Below are 24784 nucleotides of genomic sequence, written 5' to 3'. Positions count from 1 at the left end.
AATTTGAGGCGAAACCCATATGGAAAATCATCAATAAACAAGAATTACATTTATTCAGTTGCATCCAGACATAGTCTCATTGTCATTAATTAAAATTTTCTCTGTGTTTAGTCACTGTAGATATGTGTTTTCCTGCTATTTCTTCGATAAGACGAGATGCACACTTGTTAAGAAACTGTGATTTGATGGAGAGCAAAGATCTTCAAATCCACTTCTAGTCATCCTTATTTGGGTTTTCTATGGTTCCTCTAAATCACACTAGGCAAATGTTGTAACAGTTTCTTATATAAGTCAATAATAAGTTCATTTCCTAAGCCACCACTGCTGAATGTTGAAATTCCTGCTTGCCCTTAGCTAACAGATGTCAAAGTAAGGATTCAAGTTCAGTCCCTCACATTCGCTTAATCACTGCCGGAAAATGTTCTCAGAAGTGTCCTCTGAAACTACTAACGGATTAGAAGCTCGAAATTAATAAAAGAGAGAAAATGAAAAGCGATTAGCATGCTGAACGTGAAAGCACCAACATGCCAGGAAAGTTTTCATTTTTAATGACACACTCCAAATCACGACGTTTATTGTGAGTGGAATGTATGGAATACGTGAAAATTAACTCATCAAAATGGGAAACCAAGTAAACTAACACTTCAATGTGTAACTTCACAACTCCAGCATGTTACTTAAAACCTCGAAAGATACTGAATAATTGCATTATAATTTAAGTAAGGAAATGCTGTTCAGAGCAAAATTCAACAAATAAAGACTATTATTGAGTATCAGACATAGGAGGTAAACATGAACTCTGTAGGAACCTTCTGCACCGCAGTACATACAGCGATATATCCAGACATTCTATCTTAAATGTACCAAATGATGTCCTGAGGTAGTTTCAATATGACTAAAGTCACTTTCTTGCCCCTGTTGTCACTGTTATCTTTCGTTACAGCTTAAAACTTTAATGGCTCTGCTTAGAATGGCGTATGGTGGATAGGTGTCTCATATATGACTATATGACTATATATGGAGTATTGTATTATGTAACTCCCATCACCAGACTTACGCACATCCTACCAGTATGTAACAATTAATATGTGTAAGTTACATGTTAGTTGTTTAAACCACAGCAGAGAAGTCACCTATAATCAAAGAGAAGATAACCCACTTGATTGATCCTTACATTTACATTTGAAGAACAATAATTGCATGTGAAAATAAGTGAAAATAAATCGAAGCAGCAGCAGCATAGCAAACCTTATAAAGCCTAAACCTAAAAAACTATGGCTGAAAACCTAAATAAAGCAATTACACAAGGAGAAAGAATAACTAAACAGACACTCAGCGTGTAGACAGACGCAGCAAACACCATAGAACCCACCAATTGCTGCAGAATATGTAGGCTCTTGTAAGCGATAGTTGGCAATGTACCTGACCATTTCCAATACACATGACAAGAAACTGTAGTCCTTGACATCAAAACAAAATAACAAATCTAACCTTACAATTATGGAGGAAAACATATACACATTCTATAGCAGAGTTGTGAACAACACAGACCTTAAATTTCACCAAAGAGAAAATATTGCACTTCAAGAAGGTCTAAAATACAACATAAAATCGAACCTCAACAAGCATGCTCTGAAACAGATCATAGTTGCAACTAAAAAACAGCAGGTGGTATAAAGTTCAATTCAAATACAAAAGCATCAGTAGGCTAAAAAGTAATAAAGCTTCTTGACAAAGAAATGAAGGAAGATAACTTAAGATCTAAATAATCATTAAATGATACAAAAACCTTAAAATCCACAAAAAAATATACTGAAAAGCAACCAATCCATAGTTATGAAGTCAGACAAAGGCAATACATTAGTTGAGATGAAAGAAAAGGATTATATAAACAAAACCATTAATTCTTTGACGCTAATAATATTCACCACATTAAAAAGACCCAAGGAAACAATTTCAGAGTAAAACAAAGGAACAACCAAAGAGTGCATGTCTCGAGTTGACAGAAACAAATAAGAAATATCTCACATGCATGAACCCAAAAGCACCACATTTAAGAACACAGCCAAAAATACACAAAGAACATAGACTGAAAAGCCTAGAGGTTAACTCTATAAATAGCCCAGTATACAAACTGTAACTGAAATTGAATAAAATAATGATGAAAAAATTATAAATATGAAACAACATATTCAATAAAAAAAGTGTGATACTAGCTGAAGAACTCAAAGTCAGAAAACCTTCACCATGATGCTCAGTTTTTATCACTTGCCATTCATGAACTCAATTTTCATTTTCTTATGGCAATATTTTTATGTCGTCTTGTTGTCACTGTAGAGCTGTACTGTGGGAAGCAAGGAGAGGATGTTGTTTGGTGGCTGTTAGCCGCTTTCTATAACACAACTGCACACATGTATCAACTGGGTTCTTTATTCACTAGAATAAAAATTAGCTAAGATAGTCCAGGTGTTAAGTACAAACTCTCCGTAATACGTCACGACAGCCTCACTGCTGGTGAAATACAGATCAGTTCTGTACACTACTGTGGTTGCTATATGCTGCCTGTCTCTGTGCTAGAGGCAGAGGTAACTGTGACTGTCTGCGACTGCAAGTGCCTGGGCTGCAATTGACGTCCTGATGATTTACTGGAAGACAGACTCGAACTGACTGGGGTGCGGTCTGCGGCGGCGATCTAAATACTGGCTGTCGAGAGGTTGCTGGCAGCGTATTTCTTGTGAGTTTGTCTCTGGCCTCTCTCGATCTTCTTGCAACATCTTTGCTGCATGGTGTGCTGGCGCCAGCTTATGCCAGCACAGATGTAAATAATTGTTGTGCAACAAAAATTAAGTGCTCTTTGTCGATTTTATTTTCTGCTAATTCTTCAGTCAAATTGCCTTACTAAATTTCCTTCATTTATCGTCATTTTGTATATAAGAGGGCATTTTTCTTAAACCAGGGCACATTTGGATTTACATACATACAGAACCCATCGTTCAAACCTGGCAGGAGGCTTACCTCTGTCAGTGTTTATAGCAGGATGATGTTCTTGCTAATTTTATGTGTACAGGAAGGGGAGCAAGAAGAGTGGGTGTCGGAACACATCAGACAAATAAAGAAGACTTGTGCTATATTCTTAAATTCACAGTATACGTAAGGGCTCACCTTGGTGCATGTGTTAATGACAATTGCCAGTCTACATGGTTCCTCTTTTTTGTTTTGCAAATTGAACAAAGGTTTTTTAAATCTTTGTTTTTCATTTGTAGTTGTTAGTCTATGACAATTATTATTCCTGTAAATTTTTTAAATTTCCAACAGTTAATGTAATTATTCTATTGTGTCAAAATACTTGTGCATTCAGGTTTTGAAACTAATTTTTTTAAATTCTTTTTCTTAATACTGTTTATTAAAAACATTTGTTTTACCGATTGTAACTTTTACATTTACTTCTACCACGAAAACTAATGTAACCTTTACTTGAATTAAAAATCCTGCTTAATTCTTTTTGAAACTGTTTAATCAAATTTTCATTTTTTGGGTCTACTTATGATTGAAAATTTTGGATATCTTTAAATTTCGTTTCTAATGACAGCAATGATTTTTTATTTTTTTCAATTCTGAATCTCTTCTTCCTTTATTTTCGGTTCTAGTGACCGAATATCTCTGACTTATGTTTCTAAGGACTCTATGGTCTGTTTCAGTTTTTCTTAATTTTTGGATTTATTGATGGCTGAATTTCACAATCATATTTTTAATTTCCGATTGAAAATCTTCAAATTTTGAAGTTTATTCTTTTGTAATTTCTTGTTTTTTGATTTTTTGTTCCAATATTTTTATACTTTTATTAAGATCAGGTAATACCTCATTAATTTTCAGTTGAAATGATTGAAAATCTATGAGTTTTTATAAATCTCCATTGTCCTTAAGAGTTACCTAATTTCCAAAAATGTCTGTTTATTGTATTTAAAATATCTTGAAATTTATGATCATCTGATAATAGATTTAAGACGAATAAACACAAATGACCATAAATAAATTTGTTAAAATTTTGTTTCTTTTGATGTTATAGCATAGGTTATTTTTTCCCAGATACTTAACCAATTGTTAATGAATATTAATTATTCATTAAACATTCAACAATTATTTACAACAGCAATACCTAATGTAATAAATAAATTTTTGTCAGTTTTTTAATTCTGTTTCTTTTTGGAGTATCAGTTAAGAAATTATGTATACTTTTCAATTGTTCATTATTTAATTTAACTGTAGTCGGTTCTGTTTTTGGTTTAGCATTTGGAAGTAAAGTATAATCACTAGTAAATTTATAGAGGTATGTACATTAAAAACTAATAACGAATTTTTATAAACCCCATCGTTTTCATCTGTTTGAATACCCATACCTCATTTTCTTTTTTCATACATTATTGATCAAATAGCAGTTGCAGCAAACTTTTCAACAAATGAAGAATAGTTAGAATGAATTCTTTCTTTTCCAATTAATTGAAGTTATTTATCAGCTCTGTGTCTTTTTCCTAAATCTATATTATCTCTATAAAAATATCATGTTTTTTACAAACTTCATCTAATGAATTGACTTCTCGATAATAATTCTTATAATTTTCTTCCCAGCCAACAGTAACTATAACCAGGTATATGTAATTCGAAAGGTAATTTATTAATTAATGTATTACCAAATACTTTTCCAGATTTTTCCGATTTCCAATAGTGTGAGGAAATTTCTTCAAAAATCTAACCAAATACCAAATTCCTTTTGGATTATTAATAAGAAAATCACTAATTTTCCTTGTTAACATTTGAGTTATTTCAACTTTTTCATTATGATAATTTTTATTTCCTGATAATTCTTGACCTCCATCACCCAATGAAACATATTCAATTGATTCTTCTGAATATTTTTTGATCAAAGCTTCACCTTTTTGTCATCTTCACTTGAATCGAAACTTGAATATAAATTTACTGGTAATTTTTAAGATAATTAACATCGACAATATCTTTTCTGAAATACTTATATATTACCTTTACTTGAATTTATTTTTCTTTGGATTATTATCAGAATATAATTCTTCCAAATTAGGTAATTTATGTACATTATTTGATAAATCGGTAGAAAATGATTTTTCACCATTTCCTCCACAGTTATTGGTTTCTTTGTTGAAACATTCATAAAGCCATTAGTCCCTCATTTTTTTTCAATTATTCAGTTATCACCTTCAAATCTTACTGGTAATTTTCCAATAAATTTAAATTTACTGATAGTTTTTAATGCAAAAACTTTATCAACACTATTGTTGATAAATTGTACCATTCTGTCACTTATATTTATTTTTTAATATTCAATTATTCTTTTTTCTTTTTTAAATTTTCCTATATTTAATTTATTCTTTATATTTGTTTAAAAAATGTTTATTCCTGATTCAACTGATGTATAATTACATTGTGAACTTTGTATCATTTCATTGAAAGAATATCGCTTAGTTCTTCTAAATGACATTGATTGAAAGGAATCAGCTGTTTTTCAACTTCCCCATTTTCTTCAGTCACTTCTAACATACTATGACCTAGTGTTTCAATTCCTTGTTTTACTTGTTCAGCTGTGTTGATAAGTGGTTGGTCTTCTTTTCCGAATTTTTCATATTCCATCTTGGTTGTTTTTCCATTTTTAAATAGTTCTTGTAATTACGATTTTATTTTTCTATTTTGTCTAGCTTTATAAACAATTTTTGGTTCACATTTAATAAACATTTATTATGGATGAAAAACAGTAATGACTTACATTTTAATGTTCACCTTTTATGTTCAATATTTACATTCCATGTTTATGGAAATTTTTTTTACATTCAATGTTTAAAAAATGTTTAATCTTTTCTCTGCAGTTACCATTGTGTGTCTTTCTTGTGATTCATACCCTAAAAAAACTAAACTCATCAACATTCCATTTTCTGCATTTGTTTTTTTAAATTTTCAAATTTAAAATCATCTCGAATCAATTAATGATAAATATGACTTATTTTTGTATCATCTTGTTTGACTATTCTGTAACTATATCCTGATTTTCACAAATGATATCGTCAAATATATCTTCTGACGTATCTTCACAGTCATCTGATGGAATTATCTCTTCACTATTTTCAATAAATTACTGTTTTTAATCAGTATTATCTTCAATTTTTCACAAATTGTTGATATTTCGGTTGATCTAAGCTTATAGAATAAATATACAAATCGTAACACTGAATAGATTTTGGTAATAGTTTACTGTTTAATTTATTTTCTGGAATTCTTATTTTCAGGTTCCAGTTTGTCATCTATTTACTTAATTTTTATTAATAATAAATGGATTCTGTTTTTCGGATGGTAAATAAGCCATCTGGTTTTACAAAAAGATTAACTGTTCCAATAAGAGAAACTCTTAAAAATGTTCCATAAACTGCATTGTGATGAAGAAATAAAAGAAATTTATGTTGGTCAATTTAGTTTGAATAACTTGTAAACATTTATTCATTCGAAAAAACCTAATACACATGTTAAAGAAGATAAAAGTTTAAACAGAGTTACTATTGAAACAGATGTTAAATTATTTATGAACAAAGAAGATACTATCATAAACTGCTGGCAGTAATTTACCGAAAATAATATTGTTTGAATTAATAGATACAAATTTTAATCTAGCATACTGAATAGTTGTTAAACTTAATGACTATTTTCATAGAGAAACTACTATTATTTCTTCATTTAAACCAAATGTTGAATTGCGAGGGCCAAAAATTTATGAATTAAATTTTCCTGCAAATATTCCAATTTAATATACTGTTCAGAATTTATAGTATTCAGAATTTATTAATTACTGTAACTGAAGAAAATGATAAGTTGGTTGACTTCAATGGAGCTACTGCAACAGTTACTTTAAAAATGTATTTATCAAATCTTTTCCTTAATAAGTGATGAACAGAATTGGGAGTTACCAGTTTCACTCCTTTCCTGTTAATGTAAAAACGAAGAATAATTTTAATATTCTAAACAAAGAAGCACAAATTAATATTAATAATGGTGATAGGTGGATTCGTCGAAATCACCCACAATTATATGACGTTTTTGAAATTTTCAATTTCAAAAATGTTAATCTTAATTTTTGGATATAGATACAGTAAAAGAAGACGAACATGAATGACAGTAATGAACATTTTGTAAGAGAACTTAATAGTTATAGCAATGGTTTTGCTGAAAGCTTCACTAAATTAACACAACTGAGAAAAGTAAAATTTACAACACTTCAAAATCTGTAATTTTGGTAACTGAATATGGCCAGAATGTTTTATTATCTTTTTAGATGATAAGTTTAAAATTACTTTTCTGCATTGTTATACTAAACCTTTTCAAAAGATGAAGATATAGATAATTATTGGATTAAAGTTTATATATTGAGGTAAAAAATAGCAGAGATAAATCAGTTCATGTTATTGAATTTGAATGAATTTTTGAATTTTTTAAATTTTTAAATTTTAATGGAATAGATTTATTTTCTAAAATATTAAATTTTAACTGAATAATATTTATTTGTTTGATTAAAAGAAAATTTCTGCCATTGGTATAGACAAATTTTTTAAGTGGACATACAGTGAAATTAAAATGATGGTTACATTTTGGGAAATTTTAAAAAATGTGCTCTTTGTCTCAGAACTCTCATATACATTCTAATATAGAGCATTCAGTAAAAGGCTGAAAAGTGTTCTGTGTCTGCAAATGGTCATGTGCTACTTCTTCTATGTTTCCCTGGCACATTAGCCACTGTGAGAATTCCCATTGTGAGCAGACACCCATAGCTTGATAGGAGCTTTAGACATGAAGGTCAATTTTAGATTCTCAGTAATGTATTAATGAATTACTCCCATTAACCCAGAATGGCTAGTCAGTCTGTACAGTGATTAGTGCCAGTTGCCGATGGATATTTGTTTCATTTCATATCTTTTCCTGTTAGTTCAATTAAAAATTATTCTACTTATGCTCATTGAACTGCTACTACCAGCGTGTAATATTTTTCTAATTGAAGAGGTCTTACTTTTAAATTTTTTCTCATGCATCCTCTGTGGCAAGTAGAATTCAGTGTGATCTACAACTTACATTCTTATATATTTTCAGGACAATATAAGAAATTTTTGATATATGAGTGCACACTTTCTTTGCACATAGATCTAAATAGTTATTATATATTCAGTTTTTGATTTCTTTTTACTGATTCTGCTTATTGTTTACTGAAACTTAGTTTTATTCACCACACTACATAACTGTTTGCAAAGGGTTTTTTACTATAAATTACTGATAAGTAATTTACAATATTGTTGTATTCATTTCTGGAAAAGTTGGAACTATTCAGTACATTGTTGTAGAGAGTAAGCGACTATTTGTTTTTATTTGAAGCGAAGAGTTCTACTTGTAGTGAAGAGTGAGGAACCTTAGTTATGTATGTCAACTGTCAACAATCCTTGTCGCTTAAACTGAAGCTGCATGGCTGTGTTGTTATGTTGATGTTGAAATTACACTTTGTGATTAGCTTTGGACCAGTTGATAATTCTTGCACTTTAAGAACATACTTAAGTGAACATGGCTCACATTTACATACGTTTATTTGTTTCCTTACAAACACTGAGCATGGGATTACTTTCTTATACTGTGCTATACACTTGTTACAGAATATATTTTTTTAGATTTGCATTTTGACTTTGCTACTGGCAGGAAATTATAGTTATATGTTGGAGCACTTAATCGAGTCAGACTGGTGAGTAACGTTACTGGAGTGGTAAAAATTCTTTTCTTGTGCTTAAATTAAAGTTAGGTATCTTACTGGTGATGCTGCAAAGGAAATTCAATATTATAATTTGTGCTTAAATGTGTGTTGAACTTTTTATAGTCTTGATGTTGTCTGGTACTGCTTGATGAAATTGCACAGTACTGACATATGATAACTATGAGTGAAACATTTTGGATCAAGGATTTGATGACAAGTTATTTAGCACTTACTGCAATACCGATTAGGGGTCAGGCACATAATTTTATTTCTGTGTGGTACTGCATGTGTTTGAGGCATGTTTTCTGACCATATGTAATTAATTTAGCTAACTGTCTAGTGAAAATAGCATTGTTTTTGTTGGTTTCCGTTCTGTGTCAATACAAGGCGAAATTACTGCTATAAATTGCACTAATTTATTCTATACTACGATTCTATGTAACTGCCTGTGGTGTGAGAGATTGTCAGTAAAATGTATTAGATGGGATATAAGATATAGGAGTTTATTGCAGATTCATTTGAAATATTTGTGCAGTAGAGTACACTTGTGGATTTACCATTTACCTGTTGCCTATCAGCAACTCCAATATTTTTATGAGACTTATTATTGGCTATCTTTTGGACTGCACAACAAATAATTTCATCACAGTGAAAGTTTGGAGTGATTTTGGTTACTTCTTCAGTGTCTGGACAGTCTTGTGGTTAGAAATTACACTTGGAATGAAGAGCAAAGATTTCTGCTCTGCCCTTACCCCCCATCCCTCTGTCATGAAGTTGAGTGAGAGTACAATCATTTTCATTTGTCTTATTCAGAGAAGGTGAACTTCAACTTTGAAAACATTTTGTGGTCTGTACATCTGTACAGAGTTGTGAAGCTACTGAACCTTGTGTGTCGAGATTTGAAATATTTCGTGCATCTAGTAAGGTATATGTTTTACCTTTGAATAGTATATAAATTTTGTTGTTTGATTACTGACTTTTTATTTGCATCTGAGCTGAACATTGAATACTTTTGTTACATGTTGGTCTAGAATCATTTTTCATTTTTGACTATACTGTTGGTTATTGAAGAGGAATATTCCACATTAGCCTTCTGTGACGTTTATTTGAGGGTGCTACACTGAGATTTTGGAGGCTTGCTGGGAGATTATTTTTTTATGATCAGTGTTATTCGCAGGACATTGATTATTATTTTAGTTCTATTATTCTGGTTCTGGAGAAGACTATTACAGTCAGAGAGAGATAAGAAATAGTAGATGGAGTAGAAGTTTAGGTAGAGGTATAAGTCTTGGTTGCTGGTGTACTTTCGTAGTAGTGATGTTGTGTTTACTGTTGCTATTCAGGGTGGCGAATACTCTGCTAATTGAGGTAGGATTTTGGTCAGTCATGTAGAGTGTGTTGAGGTTAGTGGTATTAATCATGTGAATGAAGATGTAAGTGGTGTTGCTGTGAACGAAGATGTAGAGGGTTCTAAGATGGTGTTGCCACTTGAATCTACCAGTACTTGTGATCTTTTGTCAGATAATTCTGCAACTATTTCTGCCTGCCATGTTCACACTGAACAGCATAATATCAGTTCATTTCCAAAACATGCTTTTGATCGAGACTTTATCAATATGTAGGTCGTTTCCTTGGGTGACAGCACTGAGGCTAGTAACAGAGAGCAAACTGAGTCACTAGACGCTAATTCAGAAGAGCAAAATGAGAGGTTAGAATGAATAAAGTTTAGTATAAGGGACCAAAGCCAAGTGCCAAGGAAGAAAAAGCTCTTAGTTAGGAAAAAATAATCAGTGAGATAGATGAATTTGAAGCTGTTATAGTTCATTTGTTTGAAAATAATATGCGTCTTTCTGATTGTACAGTTAAGACAAAGACTGGAATTTCAAAAGAAACTAAAACTTTACCGAGCATACACAAGGTTCACATATCGCCAAGTGATTGTGCTCCAGGGAATCAATAAATTTTACCTCAGAGTTTTATCTTTTAATACCAAAAGTCACATTGTTGGGTGTGAATCGCTTCAGCTCTTAGACGGAAATTGTAATTTATTTATTTCTATTTATTTACACGTCGAGTTCCGTAGGACCAAGTTGAGGCGCAAATCTCCAATGTCATGTAACGTGGAAGTACATGAAATTACGACGTAAAAGTAATACCACATAAAAATAAAATGTGTATGAACCCCAAAAAAGTCATGCCATAAGTTTAAGTAAACGCAATCAACAATACAACGAGAATCAGCTTAATTTTTCAAGGAACTCCTCGACAGAATAGAAGGAGTTACCCACGAGGAAACTGTTCAGTTTCGATTTGAAAGCGCGTGGATTACTGCTAAGATTTTTGAATTCTTGTGGTAGCTTGTTGAAAATACTTGTAGCATTAAAGATCCATAAATTTAAAAATATCGGTAAGCTTAGTTTAAGGTTATTTGTTTACTGTTCTGTAGAAAACTGGCCCAGCCACCATGAAACCCCTCTGTGTACACTATTTGTGGACATGGGATGAGTTTGTTGCTGTTCGTAAGCAGCTCGAGTTTGTCGTGACTGCTGTCAAGCTGTCAAGCGACTGGAAACTGCTGTGAATGGGTATTCTGGGACGGTTACCGAGAGACATGTACCGGAATACCAGAGGCACGTCGAAAGCTATCCTTTCCTGTACAAAAGTGAAATATCTGTCACCGTCGTCCACTTGACTATAAGAGGCGCGCGAGTCGTCGGTCTAGAAGCCCTGTACAGGATTGACGTGGACCAGGATGAAATCAAAGTACCACACCCATCTAAGCTGTAGCAGAGTCAGTACGATTGTTGGGCAGCCTGCTCTGTCTCATGTCAGGGGCAGGCAGGCGATTGATGTTATGGATCTGTTAATCGTCGTCAGTTTGTACATACGGCGAATAATGGTACCCCTTAGAGACATGACAGCAAGTAACAAATCCAAGTCCTTTTTGATTTTGTAGTCCTGTACAGTGTGAAGCTCTCAGTTCCTGAAAGCAAACACAAAGACCGTGTTTAACTTAGCAGTTATAGCCATTTGAGTATTGTCATACTCTAAATCTCTGGTACAAAGTCACTTCAGTCAGATGTATTATTCTTGGTGTTATAGTTTAAGAATCAAGATATAAAATGCAAATAACCAGCTAAAATGTATTGAAATATGTAATAAAGGCCTGCCACATTTCTACTGTGACATTTTGCATTTCCAGTCAGCTGAACTGTGTAAATCGTTGACGACCAATACATCATGTATGAAATGCGTCTGTAGGAGTTCATATCAACAAAAATAACATTTATGTTCACTAACATTATGAATGTAAAATGATAGTCTTTATTTTTGTACTATTAATGGTGATGCGATATATGTAAGTTTCCATTGACAAACAAATTAATTGTTGTTGTTGTTGTGGTCTTCAGTCCTGAGACTGGTTTGATGCAGCTCTCCATGCTACTCTATCCTGTGCAAGCTTTTTCATCTCCCAGTACCTACTGCAACCTACATCCTTCTGAATCTGCTTAGTGTATTCATCTCTTGGTCTCCCCCTACGATTTTTACTCTCCACGCTGCCCTCCAATACTAAATTGGTGATCCCTTGGTGCCTCAGAACATGTCCTACCAACCGATCCCTTCTTCTGGTCAAGTTGTGCCACAAACTTCTCTTCTCCCCAATCCTATTCAATACTTCCTCATTAGTTATGTGATCTACCCATCTAATCTTCAGCATTCTTCTGTAGCACCACATTTCGAAAGCTTCTATTCTCTTCTTGTCCAAACTATTTATCGTCCATACTTTCAGAAATGACTTCCTGACACTTAAATCAATACTGGATGTTAGCAAATTTCTCTTCTTCAGAAACGCTTTCCTTGCCATTGCCAGCCTACATTTTATATCCTCTCTACTTCGACCATCATCAGTTATTTTGCTCCCCAAATAGCAAAACTCCTTTACTACTTTAAGTGCCTCATTTCCTAATCTAATTCCCTCAGCATCACCCGACTTAATTAGACTACATTCCATTATCCTTGTTTTGCTTTTGTTGATGTTCATCTTATATCCTCCTTTCAAGACACTGTCCATTCCATTCAACTGCTCTTCCAAGTCCTTTGCTGTCTCTGACAGGATTACAATGTCATCGGCGAACCTCAAAGTTTTTATTTCTGCTCCATGAATTTTAATACCTACTCCGAATTTTTCTTTTGTTTCCTTTACTGCTTGCTCAATATACAGATTGAACAACATTGGGGACAGGCTACAACCCTGTCTTACTCCCTTCCCAACCACTGCTTCCCTTTCATGTCCCTCGACTCTTATAACTGCCACCTGGTTTCTGTACAAATTGTAAATAGCCTTTCGCTCCCTGTATTTTACCCCTGCCACTTTTAGAATTTGAAAGAGAGTATTCCAGTCAACATTGTCAAAAGCTTTCTCTAAGTCTACAAATGCTAGAAACGTAGGTTTGCCTTTCCTTAATCTTTCTTCTAAGATAAGTCGTAAGGTCAGTATTACCTCACGTGTTCCAGTGTTTCTACGGAATCCAAACTGATCTTCCCCGAGGTTGGCTTCTACTAGTTTTTCCATTCGTCTGTAAAGAATTCGTGTTAGTATTTTGCAGCTGTGACTTATTAAGCTGATAGTTCGGTAATTTTCACATCTGTCAACACCTGCTTTCTTTGGGATTGGAATTATTATATTCTTCTTGAAGTCTGAGGGTATTTCGCCTGTTTCATACATCTTGCGCACCAGATGGTAGAGTTTTGTCAGGACTGGCTCTCCCACGGCCGTCAGTAGTTCCAATGGAATATTGTCTACTCCGGGGGCCTTGTTTCGACTCAGGTCTTTCAGTGCTCTGTCAAACTCTTCACGCAGTATCGTATCTCCCATTTCATCTTCATCTACATCCTCTTCCATTTCCATAATATTGTCCTCAAGTACATCGCCCTTGTATAGACCCTCTATATACAAATTAATTATGCTACAGAAAATTAAAAAGGAACTAAGATTACGGCTTACTGTCTCATCGACTTCGAAATAGTTAGCCGAAGCACAAGCTCGGTTTGGGGGGAGGTTGGGGAAGGAAATCGATAGCGTCCTTTTCAAGGGAATGTCCCAGATTTTAATAAAACCATGAAAATACATCGCAAGATGTGGATTTGAACCACCTTCTTCCTCAATGTAAGACTTACAAGTTCACTGGGGGAAACTGAGGTCAGAGGACAGCACCGAGGACCTATATAGTGCGTCTCCCTCATTATCACGATACAAATTATCAGTAATGATAGAGAAGTGCAAATGTATTAAAATAATAGGGGGCAACCTTAACGACTGATTTGGAAACTAAATACGAAATTGGAAACTTTCAAATCTGCACTTGGTCTGCTTGGAGCGTCCGTTTTAACTCAAGACTGTTACTTGAATAACAGCTTTTTTTTAGCACTCACTACATGCTCGGTGAACTATAGGCACAAAGGAAGTTGTTAAAAACGAACCGTCTGGCGTCTTCTTACTCAGTCGACATACGTACCACAAGCAAGTTTTCACCACTTAAAATGCCCGCCTGCTTAGCTGAGTGGTAACGTGCTTGCCTCCTGTGCACTGGGCCTGAGTTTCATTCCCGCCCGCGTGGGAGATTTTCTCCGCTCGGGAAAAGGGAGTTGTGTTGTCCTCATCATCATCTCATCCTCATCATCGTCCGCAAGTGGCCCAATGTGCCGCCGACTGAAATAAGACTTGCTCTTGGTGGCCGACCCCTACTGGGACATCCCGGCCACCAATGCCATACCATTATTTCATTTAATTTCATTTACCACTTACCATTCCCCGGTGTCCTCTCCATTGCTTGCTACTGCCAGACCACGTATTAAAAGCAAACCGACAGCTGTTGCTAGGAATGCGGATAAGCTAACACACAAATAAAGAAACCTGGTTTCAGAACGTCACATTTATTCTACAGCGTGCCTTGTGTATGTGTACTGGCAACAAGATTCCGTATAGACAGACATAACTTTGCCAGTAACAGCAAATAAAAAAAATACTGTGAAAACTCACAATTAATAAAATGTGCCAGGGTATTATGCTGTGGGCCGGCCGCTGTGGCCGAGCGGTTCTAGGCGCTTCAGTCCGGAACCGTGCTGCTGCTACGGTCGCAGGTTCGAATCCTACCTCGGGCATGGATGTGTGTGATGTCCTTAGGTTAGTTAGGTTTAAGTAGTTGTAAGTCTAGGGGACTGATGACCTCAGATGTTAAGTCCCAAAGTGCTTAGAGACATCTGAACCATTTTTAAAGTGCTCCGTAGGGCACAAAAACAGGAAGACGGGCAGGCAAGCAGGAGTCCTTTAGCCTGCTTGGGTTAGACATAGCTTGGCTTGGATAGGAGTAAAGCAGCTTGTCCGTTCTGTTTTTAATGTACGACAGCTTGTCTGCCTGGCTGACAGGCAATCATGTGCAGGCTAGAAGCAGAATGTGTACGCTATGGCACGGCTCCGAGCCGCATGTGCCTGTCACGAAGCGTTCCGGCACTACTAGCAACCGTCCGCTCCGCTCCGGCCACCCGGCGCTCCGACTTCCGGTACTCGCCTTCTTCGCATGACCGACACCCGCAAAGTCGACGCCTCCGCCCACAGCCTCACTGCTGGAGGGCGCCGCTTTGCCGGTAACAGCTTTCATCGTCGCCACCTCGCTCATCGCCCGAGCTCCGCTCTCGATCGGGTGGCCGGGGAGGGAACTATGTGGCGGCCAGGCAGCTAAGGCAGCCAGTTTCCTTGAGTTGGTGAACATGCATGGAGTGACACTTGTACAGAGAGGGAATTTGTTGATTTGCACGGAGCCGACACCGTGGGTAGTGGACAGGGTGATCCAGTAGTAGGATACTCCGACCTGCCCTCCGCTGCCAGCGGCGTGTTCTGGGGAAGACCCAAGCCCAATTCCTGTACTATCTTTTAAAGAACACCTAACAAAGACTGCCGAAAAATTAAAGACAAGAAACAACATTATTCAAAAGCTCTGTGGTACAACCTGGGGAGCAACGGCCTCTACTCTCCGCACCTCTGCTTTAGCAGTTGTATTCTCGGCTGCCGAATACTGTGCTCCGATTTGGCTAAACAGCCTACATGTAAAAAATGTGGATGTCCAGTTGCATAACACTCTAAGGATGATTTCTGGAGTAATTAAACCCACTCCAACGCAATGGCTCCCAATATTAAGCCACATCCCGCTGCAACACCTGCGACGTACTGACGCCCTTGTACGTCAATACAGGAACATCATGGGAAATCGAAGCCTGCCAACCCACCAAGACATTGAGGCTGCGATCTAGGAACCCGCCAACAAGAACAGCAAGGAACTGTGTACAAGAAGGTTTCAGTATCACAAACGCATGGTCTGAAAAATGGAGCGCATGGCAAAATCATAACATGCTTTGCATCACACAAAAGCCACCTGGTTTTGACCTACCACGCAAAACGTGGTCCACTCTAAATAGGCTTAGAACTCGTCATGGCAGATGTGCTTACTCCCTGTATAAATGGGGTAAAATACCATCCCCTCAGTGTGACTGCGGAGAAAGTCAGACCCTCAGCCACATTGTTGAAGAGTGTTCAAGAAGAGCCTATAATGGGAGCCCCGACGACTTCCTGCTCGCAACTCCAGAGTCGATAGATTATATTAATAGACTTGATGTTTGTTTGTAATCCGTAAACTTTGTTATATTAGTAATGTTGGTTTGCAATTATTAACGTTTGTTATATTAGTGATTTGTCTGTTTGTTTCTTATGTGTCTGTATTGCCATACGATAAATAAATAAATAATGTACAAAGTTCTCTATGCCCGCACCAGTTCGTAGTGTGCGTGGCGTTCTCCCAGAGTTCAGTACTATAGGTGACGTTTGATTGGCGACTAGAGTTCCGTGTTTTAGTGCTGAGATTATGGAGACCACCAAAAGGAAGCCTTTACTGATTTACAACGATGGATTATACAAACAACCAAGAAGTGACTTATGGGCGCTGTGTGAACTTTGCCGGCCTAATTGGCCGAGCGGTTATAGGCGCTACAGTCTGGAACCGCGCGACCGCTACGATCGCAGGTTAGAATCCTGCCTCGGGCATGTATGTGTGTGATGTCCTTAGGTTAGTTAGGTATAAGTAGTTCTAAGTTCTAGGGGACTGATGACCTCAGAAGTGAAGTCCCATAGTCCTCAGAGCCATTTGAACCATTTTTTGTGAACTTTTAAAACAATAAATGCAAAGGAAGATTATCCTCAAAAAATAGCACAGTTTCAAGGGAAGGTAGCCATGTTTTTACTCCAGATGAAGCACAAAATAAAGTGCGAAAACATTTTGTCAGCACAAAGAAGCGGGCAAAAGAAACAGATGCTACAGTTTCATCAGTTTACGTTGAAGAAGCAGGGCAGCTCATCGATCGAGGCTACGACTTAGTAACGTCATTACCATCACGCAGATGTGCAAAACAATTGTCACTTCGCAGTAGGCGAAAATATATGGGAACTACACAAGATCCCATGTATTACGGAGGATTATTCTTCCAAGAAAATAATTTGCTGTTGACATGATACCATGGCTAGCTGAATCAAATGCCGTTTCAGAACTACACAAATTAATCATAGAGGCATGCGGTATTCGTTTGCTCTGCTTATCGCTTCCCAGGGAACAAAAATATGGCCTAGTGTGATGAAGCTGTTGTGGATTCCAGTCTTCTCTATGGGTTGATCTGCGTCAATGATAAGACTGATACGATTTTAAAATATTCTTGTAAGAGCTTCGTACAAAACACAGATTAGGCATATGGGACGATAGTTTTTATGTCGTGAATTCTTCCTTTCTTGTGGAGTAGTATTATCATTGCTTTGTTTCATGAGGCTGTGATTGATGCATGGTCAATAGACAAAGTAAAGGTTTTTGACAAGTGTTCGTAAGTTTCCTTATCAGCAAAGTTCATAATATCTACATACTACTCATCATAAGTAGGATCAGTGCCCTTTTTCAAGGTATCAGTAGCATATTTGACTTCCGAAGGAGGTACATCCGGATCTGTGGGTGCATTGTACAGGTTAGCTAATGCTGTATTTAGCTTTAGTTTTGCGTATAGGTGACTGAAAATTCCTGATGAAATTTAATATTTCCACTTAATCAGTAAGTCTACCATTGTCTCCATCTAACGTAGTAATCTGCTTCTGGCCAATCATGAGCTTTCGTTTAACTTTATTTAAGCTTGTTTTGTTCCATAAACTAGGTATTAGAATTACTTCATTTCAGATTGAATTTTAATTTCGCTTATGAGTTTAAGTAAATTCCTAGTTTTATCACAAAAATTTTATATGTTGATTGATAGCATTTATCTTTAATATCGGAAGTTTCCGCCATTGCATTACATTGATTCTTGCTCCTAATAGTTGGTGGTCACACCCGCCAAGATAACCATCGGTGTTTAAGCGCTGCTTCCGGGAGGGAGTGGGGGGGGGGGGGGGGGATGGGAGGTGCGGGTGGTGCCCCGGCCCCAGATCGAATCCTCCAGGCGAATTAACGACTGTCGTTGAATAATGAATACCGTTCTGGTGCACAAGTTCCACCTCAGTTACATGATTCGCAAACATTTATAAAACCTTCGTTCACTTTCACATGAATAATGCTACGTGCAGACAGTCCCAGAAGGTAAATGGGTGGCAACAGAAAACGCATGCCAAATCCGTTACTAACCATGTCGACCCTTCGTCGATGCTGGACAAAGACACAAGAAAAAGAAGACAAGTTGGTTGGTCACTGTCAGTGTTGAATTTGTTTAAAACAGAGACATTTTAACAATATTAAAAGAATTCGACAGTATAAAAACTCTCATTTGTCTAATTGAAATTGATTTTTTCTCTATGTCCACTTCCTGTTAGGATGCTTTTTGAAGACCATGTCCATTATAGGTATTTTAGTAAATTCTGCAAATTGCACTACTAGGTCTCCTCTCCCATTTTTCTCCTCGTTCCCTAATTCCAAATTACTGTTTCACCCTGTTTATGTGACCCTATATTAGCGTCAAAATCATCAGTAACTAATCCAAAGTGGCAATTCCTTCCTTTTCTACACGTTTGGATAACGCTTTCGTTGAATGAGTCATTATTTTCGTCTGTGTGATTTGAAGTAGGAACACAGACCTGTACAATTTCAATTTTGTATCTCGACGAAATGTTTAAAGCCAATCAAACTATTCTGCTGCATGTCTCTTCTAATACCGATACCTTATCAGTGATATTTTTTTTTACTAATAACCAGTCTACATTTTGTTTCCTATCGGGTTCACCGAAAAAGAAGAACGTATTTCCATATCTATGAAGGAAACAGCATTCTTGTTTGCATCGCGCAGGATACTCCAGTTCCTCCTTAATTTGTTCTAAACTGTCATTGCCCAACAGCGAACGGTGAGAATCTCTGGATTTTGTTATTCAAACACCTTTCCTTTGTTGATGCAGACATCAAAGTAGTTCCCCCCAGGAGATACGATTGTGGGGCTATTTTGGAACATTGAATCTTGATATAATTCATCATGAACGTTGATCTTGACGTAATAAAGCTTATCCACCACTCCTGCTTCTTTTACAAATTGACGATAAATAGTTTTAAAAAGAAAGACACCCTTAGGCTTCTAAAATTAATGCCCCTGTGATCGAAAAAAGCAAGAGTTGGTCATGGGAGGCCGATAGGAAAGCGCATAGAAGGAGATCAGCAGAAGTAAGTGGAAGCACTGCCAGCATCAGCTTGGGACCTCGCAGTTCCCTTCCGCACAATCTCAAGATGTGTCTCCAGGCCATCTCAAATCAATTAATAATCAATCAATGTGCCTCTGATTAAGATTCAAGGAAGTCTCAGTTAAAGACCAGTATATGTCAAGAGCAAAGCCAAGTCCAAAAGTCAGGATCAAATCCCAAAGCTCAAGTTCAGGAATGGTTGAGTTTATATTTGATCCAGAAACACCATTGCTCTCCTACATATGTTGTATAGCGTTGCTACTCGCCCTCTTTTCCGTAATCAACACAAAAGTCTTGGATAAGTGGTGTTCTTCGTATTTTCCTCTTGGGTATTTATCCCAATATAAGCCGTCAGCTTTCATATAGATTCCATTTGCTTGTCTCTGCTCGTCTCCACACGAAAATCAGATCTACTAACTATATATTAGGTACATCGTCATTTCATTAGCTCTGCTTGACAGTATACTTCAACTTGTGGGCATATATTTCAGTCCTACAGACTCTACATCAGGACTGGTCCCACCGCTCTTGATATGCATTTGCCATTCTTTATTATCCCTTATCATTTGCCTCATCATCACTTGTTTTCACCTGAGGATACAGGACGGGTTCCACAACGATTTTATAGTGCGTTAAAAGGGCAAAAACAGTGACTGGTTACAGTATTTTCGTCTCCTTCGTTATGAGTTAAAGTCAACAGTCGTGCATACGATCTACATACATAAACTGGGTACCTGTAAGGGAATGACGCTGTTTATGAGCAGAAAGTATCCTTGCAGAATCTTCGCGACATTACCCAAGTAGAGAGATAGGTTTGCAATGTATTAGCCTCTGTACGACTGACTTATTACATAATGGTATACGGCTAAAGAATCGTCGTAACGTACTCTGTTGTTCTTGATAAGTGAAATTTTCTCGAAGCCAGAAAAGTATTATTGGCTCTGGCTATTATATTATACTGCACAAGTGCTGTTGAAGGTTCAGACTCCTGCACGAGTTCCCAACACGTGCACAGAATTCCTTCCTACGTGTACAGGGACGGCACGCAATGCTTTAAGCCAGAACCAACAAATCCATGAAACTTCGAAGTCTCTACAAAATTATGTCTCTGAAATTTTTGGCAATTGGTCTAACAATACTTCACAAGCTTTTTTTAACCACTCAGGGGCTGCGTATAATAATGTTACTTATTGCTGTGTTTTGTAAGAAAGTTCATACTTCTGAGAAATCACCTGACGAAAGGGACCCAAAGTCACATGAAGCCCTAAGGAAGGAAGGGTTGCTAAAGTTTCCTCTGCTTTCCTCTGCCGACGTGGAGGCCCTTAGAGATGAGCAGGGAATAGGAAAGGAACTCGGGTCTTGTTAAACAAACCATCACAGCTATCGCTTGAGAATATGATGGCCAGCCAGAGATTTGAACACTACTGCCAAGCACGGGACCAGTAACTTTATCAGCGTGCCACGCAGCTCAGTCAACACGATCTGTCGAATATTTTATGGCTACGTAATTATTGAGAGCGTTTCGTAACATTTTAATATTATCCATTTGTAGAATGTGTTGTAGCGGTTGTTACACTTTATAAGTAAAACTGACAGCACTGAACCACGTTAATTGCAATTCACATAATTAAACAAAGTGTTTCGAGAGAGATTGCTGTCATCTTCAGGTTGCCAACACTCAGCTCATATGGTTAAAACACTAAAATCTCAAACAACACACCGGTGGTGTTCATTAAAACAAAATAAAAACCCATTGGACCATTTCATAGCATCCTGACGTGAAAAGACTGTTGTTTCTGTCACATGAGAAGAAAGTGAACGTAACGGAAAAATACCAAGATTTTGCATATAACGTCAAGAAAAGCTAACATGTTTAAGCAAATTAAAGTACAAAGAAATTGTAAATGAGAAGCATAAAATCAGTGCACACAAATTGAACTTGATTACTGGTCTCAAGTGAAATACGTTTCCCAGGATTCGGAACCTGATACTTCCCACATAAGTATAGAAAAGCAAATAGCCCACTGGCTCCTTGCAAACTAAACAGGCGCTGGATGATGCTTGTTTGGGTACCTTAGTTTATACCGACATGACCTCAGATTTAACTTGTCGCAAATTGTCTGAACAAATTATACTCGATCAAGAGTAAATAAATTCCAAATTAGTATCTCGAAACTACAAAGTAATGTCGTCGAATTAGTATCGCCAATACACAATACAGTATAGGCAGTTAAAATCACAACACCATGCAGACGGCATCTTTCAAACGTCAAATTGATGCGAACTGTTCTACATGATTGTATATGCAAATGGTTAGCGTTTCAGTGCAACTTTACATAGTAGGTAAGAGTAATGTCGTCTGTATTCAGTATACATTGACGGTAAAAAGTGACAACAGCAAAAAATAATTAACATAGAGTAATGTAATTTCGGGAATACATTTTTCTAGGTAACATATTTGAGTGATTAACATTGCAACATCAAAAGTTAATGTAAGTGCGAGATAAGCAATTGCAAATGAGAAATGCTTATACATTAATCACCGCTGTAGCCGCCAGAATGTTGAATGTAAGCATGCAAACGTGCATCTGTTGTGTTGTACAGGTGCAGGATGTCAGGTTTTGGGATGGAGTTCGATGCCAGTTGCACTTGGTCGGTCGATATAGGAACGGTCAACTCTGTAGATGACGCTGGAGTCGCCGTCCGATGATATCCCATATGTGCTCGATTGGAGACAGATCTGGTGATCGAGAAGGCCAAGACAACATGTCGATATTCTGTAGAGCATCTTGGGCTACAATAGTGTGGTATGTGGGCTAGCGTTATCCTGTTGGAAAGCACCCCCCCCCCCCCCCTCCCCAGGAATGTTGTTCATGAATGACAGCACAACAGGTGGAATCACCAGATTGACGGACAAATTTGAAGGTCAGGGTGAGTGAGATAACCACGAGAGTGGTCCTGCTGTCATATGAAATCGCACCACAGAGCGTAACCCCAAGTATACGTCCAGTGTGTCTAGCACGCAGAAAAGTTGTTTGCAGGCCCCCAAATAGACTCCTCCTCGTTAACACATCGCCATCACTAGTACCGAGGTATAGCCAGCTTTTATCAGAAAACACAAGAGACCTCTACCCAGACCTCGAATGAGTTCCCGCTTGCCGGCCGGAATGGCCGTGGGGTTCTAGGCGCTACAGTCTGCAGCCGAGCGATCGCTACGGTCGCAGGTTCGAATCCTGCCTCGGGCATGGATGTGTGTGATGTCCTTCGGTTAGTTAGGTTTAGTTAGTTCTAAGTTCTAGGCGACTGATGACCTCAGAAGTTAAGTCGCATAGTGCGCAGAGCCGTTTGAACCATTTTAGTTCCCGCTTGACATCACTTAATTCGCAAATGGTGGTAGTTTGGGTGTAGTGGAATGCACGCTGCAGGGCGTCTGGCTCGGAGCTGTCCTTCAACTAACCGATTTGTAACAGTTTCTTATGTCAGTGTGGTGTCAACTGATGCTCAAATTGCGGCTGCAAATGCATTACCATGCGCCATGAAGCAGAATGGGATAATGTACCCACATTTGTCATTCAAGCTCAGTTCGACTGCTTGCCTCACCAAGTTAGAGCTATTGTTGCTGGAAAAGGTAACAGCTCTTCAAAAATGGCTCTGAGCACTATGGGACTTAACAGCTGTGGTCATCAGTCACCTAGAACTTAGAACTACTTAAACCTAACTAACCTAAGGACATCACACACATCCATGCCCGAGGCAGGATTCGAACCTGCGGCCGTAGCAGTCGCGGGGTTCCGGACTGCGCGCCTAGAACCGGGAGACCACCGCGGCCGGCGTAACAGCTCTGTATAGTAAACTTCACAATCAGTACATCCCGAAATCATCTAAAAATTTTATCGTGTATTCTTTCGGTAGTGCTATGTACGCGGCATAAGTAAATTTAGTAATTTTTTACCTTTCTGATACCACAGTTTTAATATACAGTAGTGTAGAACAAATCGAAAATAGCGGAGTTTTTGTGACTCTGGCCAAAAAAGGATTTATTGGACTCTGTTCTCAAAACATTCCAGTAATAAGTACATAAAGTGCCAGAGGAAGTGTAACCGAGCTGAAATCAAAGTGCAGGGCTTGGAAGAATGTTTTCCGAATAAGTAAGTTTTCACACTGTGGAAGAGCAAAGCAAGATTTGTACTGGGGTGCTTGTCTGTGTAGTAACATTCGTGCTGGAGTAATATGGCGTCTAGTAGCAAAAGCTATACAGGTGTAACTGCTGACTGCCATTCGCAGACCTTTTTGCCTAGCTTTTCTGATACACCATTGGGTAGAGAATGACTTACGGAAGTAATGAAGCCAAAGCAAAAATAGCACTCAATGAGAAAACCAAGGTATGCGCTCATCAGTCGGTGGAAATGAATTGCAATAGTTCTTGTAACAGGTCTGGGGGTCTGGGCAAGGATTCTGCAGGTGCCAAAATATCTTACGCCTATACTCCACGAATTAAACTCAGTCATGGAAGAAATATATTCGGAACTGTGATTACGATTAGACTTATGCTGCATAATTTGTTAGTGACAAGTGAAAATCTATGCCGGACCAGGACTCGAATTTCCTATTTTACGAGAGCGGTCACCTTAACTACTTCGGCCATCCGACCACGCTTCCAGGACCGACCCAAATCTTCATATGTCACCGGATGTTTATGTATCGCACTCGCACAGTTCCTGTGATTCCTGCACAGGGAGAGACTTCATTGTTATTGTTGCAGCCCGTCAAGCCTAGTAATTAATACTATACTGACAGAAAAAATTGCAACACCAAAAAACATTTAATGTAGATCAATGAAATTTCGGGAATACATTTGTCTAGGAAACATATTTAAGTGATGCCATTTGTTTTGTTATTCATATAATTTTCCTTACAGAATAATTTTCCCATTCTTTTTGGATATTACCGTCCTCTGCTTGATCTCTTTTGAAGTAACCTTCAGCTTCACGTATGGAAGGCATCGATTTGCAAAATTTAAGTTAAGGTTCCTTTCTACAATGTCTTCAAAGTGTCATACGTTTTGCACTATACATTCTACAGGAACTCGTCATCTTTGTTTTCAATGTCCTAGTCGTAGTTGTACGTGATGTATGGTATTTAATTTCTATAATTGATTCTACTAACACCGTCTACACATATGTTTGAAGAGAGACTCAAGTTTTGCTGTTAAAATTTTGCAGTGTTTTCGCTGTCGCTTGATA

At 37.3% G+C, this 24784-nt stretch overlaps 1 protein-coding gene across 3 annotated transcripts in view; it reads right to left on the bottom strand.

The window, feature by feature from the left end:
* The window catches only part of LOC126469533 (uncharacterized MFS-type transporter C09D4.1-like), a 185211-nt gene that overhangs the window by 95993 nt on the left and 64434 nt on the right, over window positions 1-24784 (bottom strand). The gene's annotated exons all lie outside the window — the stretch shown is intronic.

This window comes from Schistocerca serialis, chromosome 3 (assembly GCF_023864345.2).
Source record: "Schistocerca serialis cubense isolate TAMUIC-IGC-003099 chromosome 3, iqSchSeri2.2, whole genome shotgun sequence".
Taxonomy (NCBI): domain Eukaryota; kingdom Metazoa; phylum Arthropoda; class Insecta; order Orthoptera; family Acrididae; genus Schistocerca; species Schistocerca serialis.
This window is presented reverse-complemented; position numbering and strand designations above follow the sequence as displayed.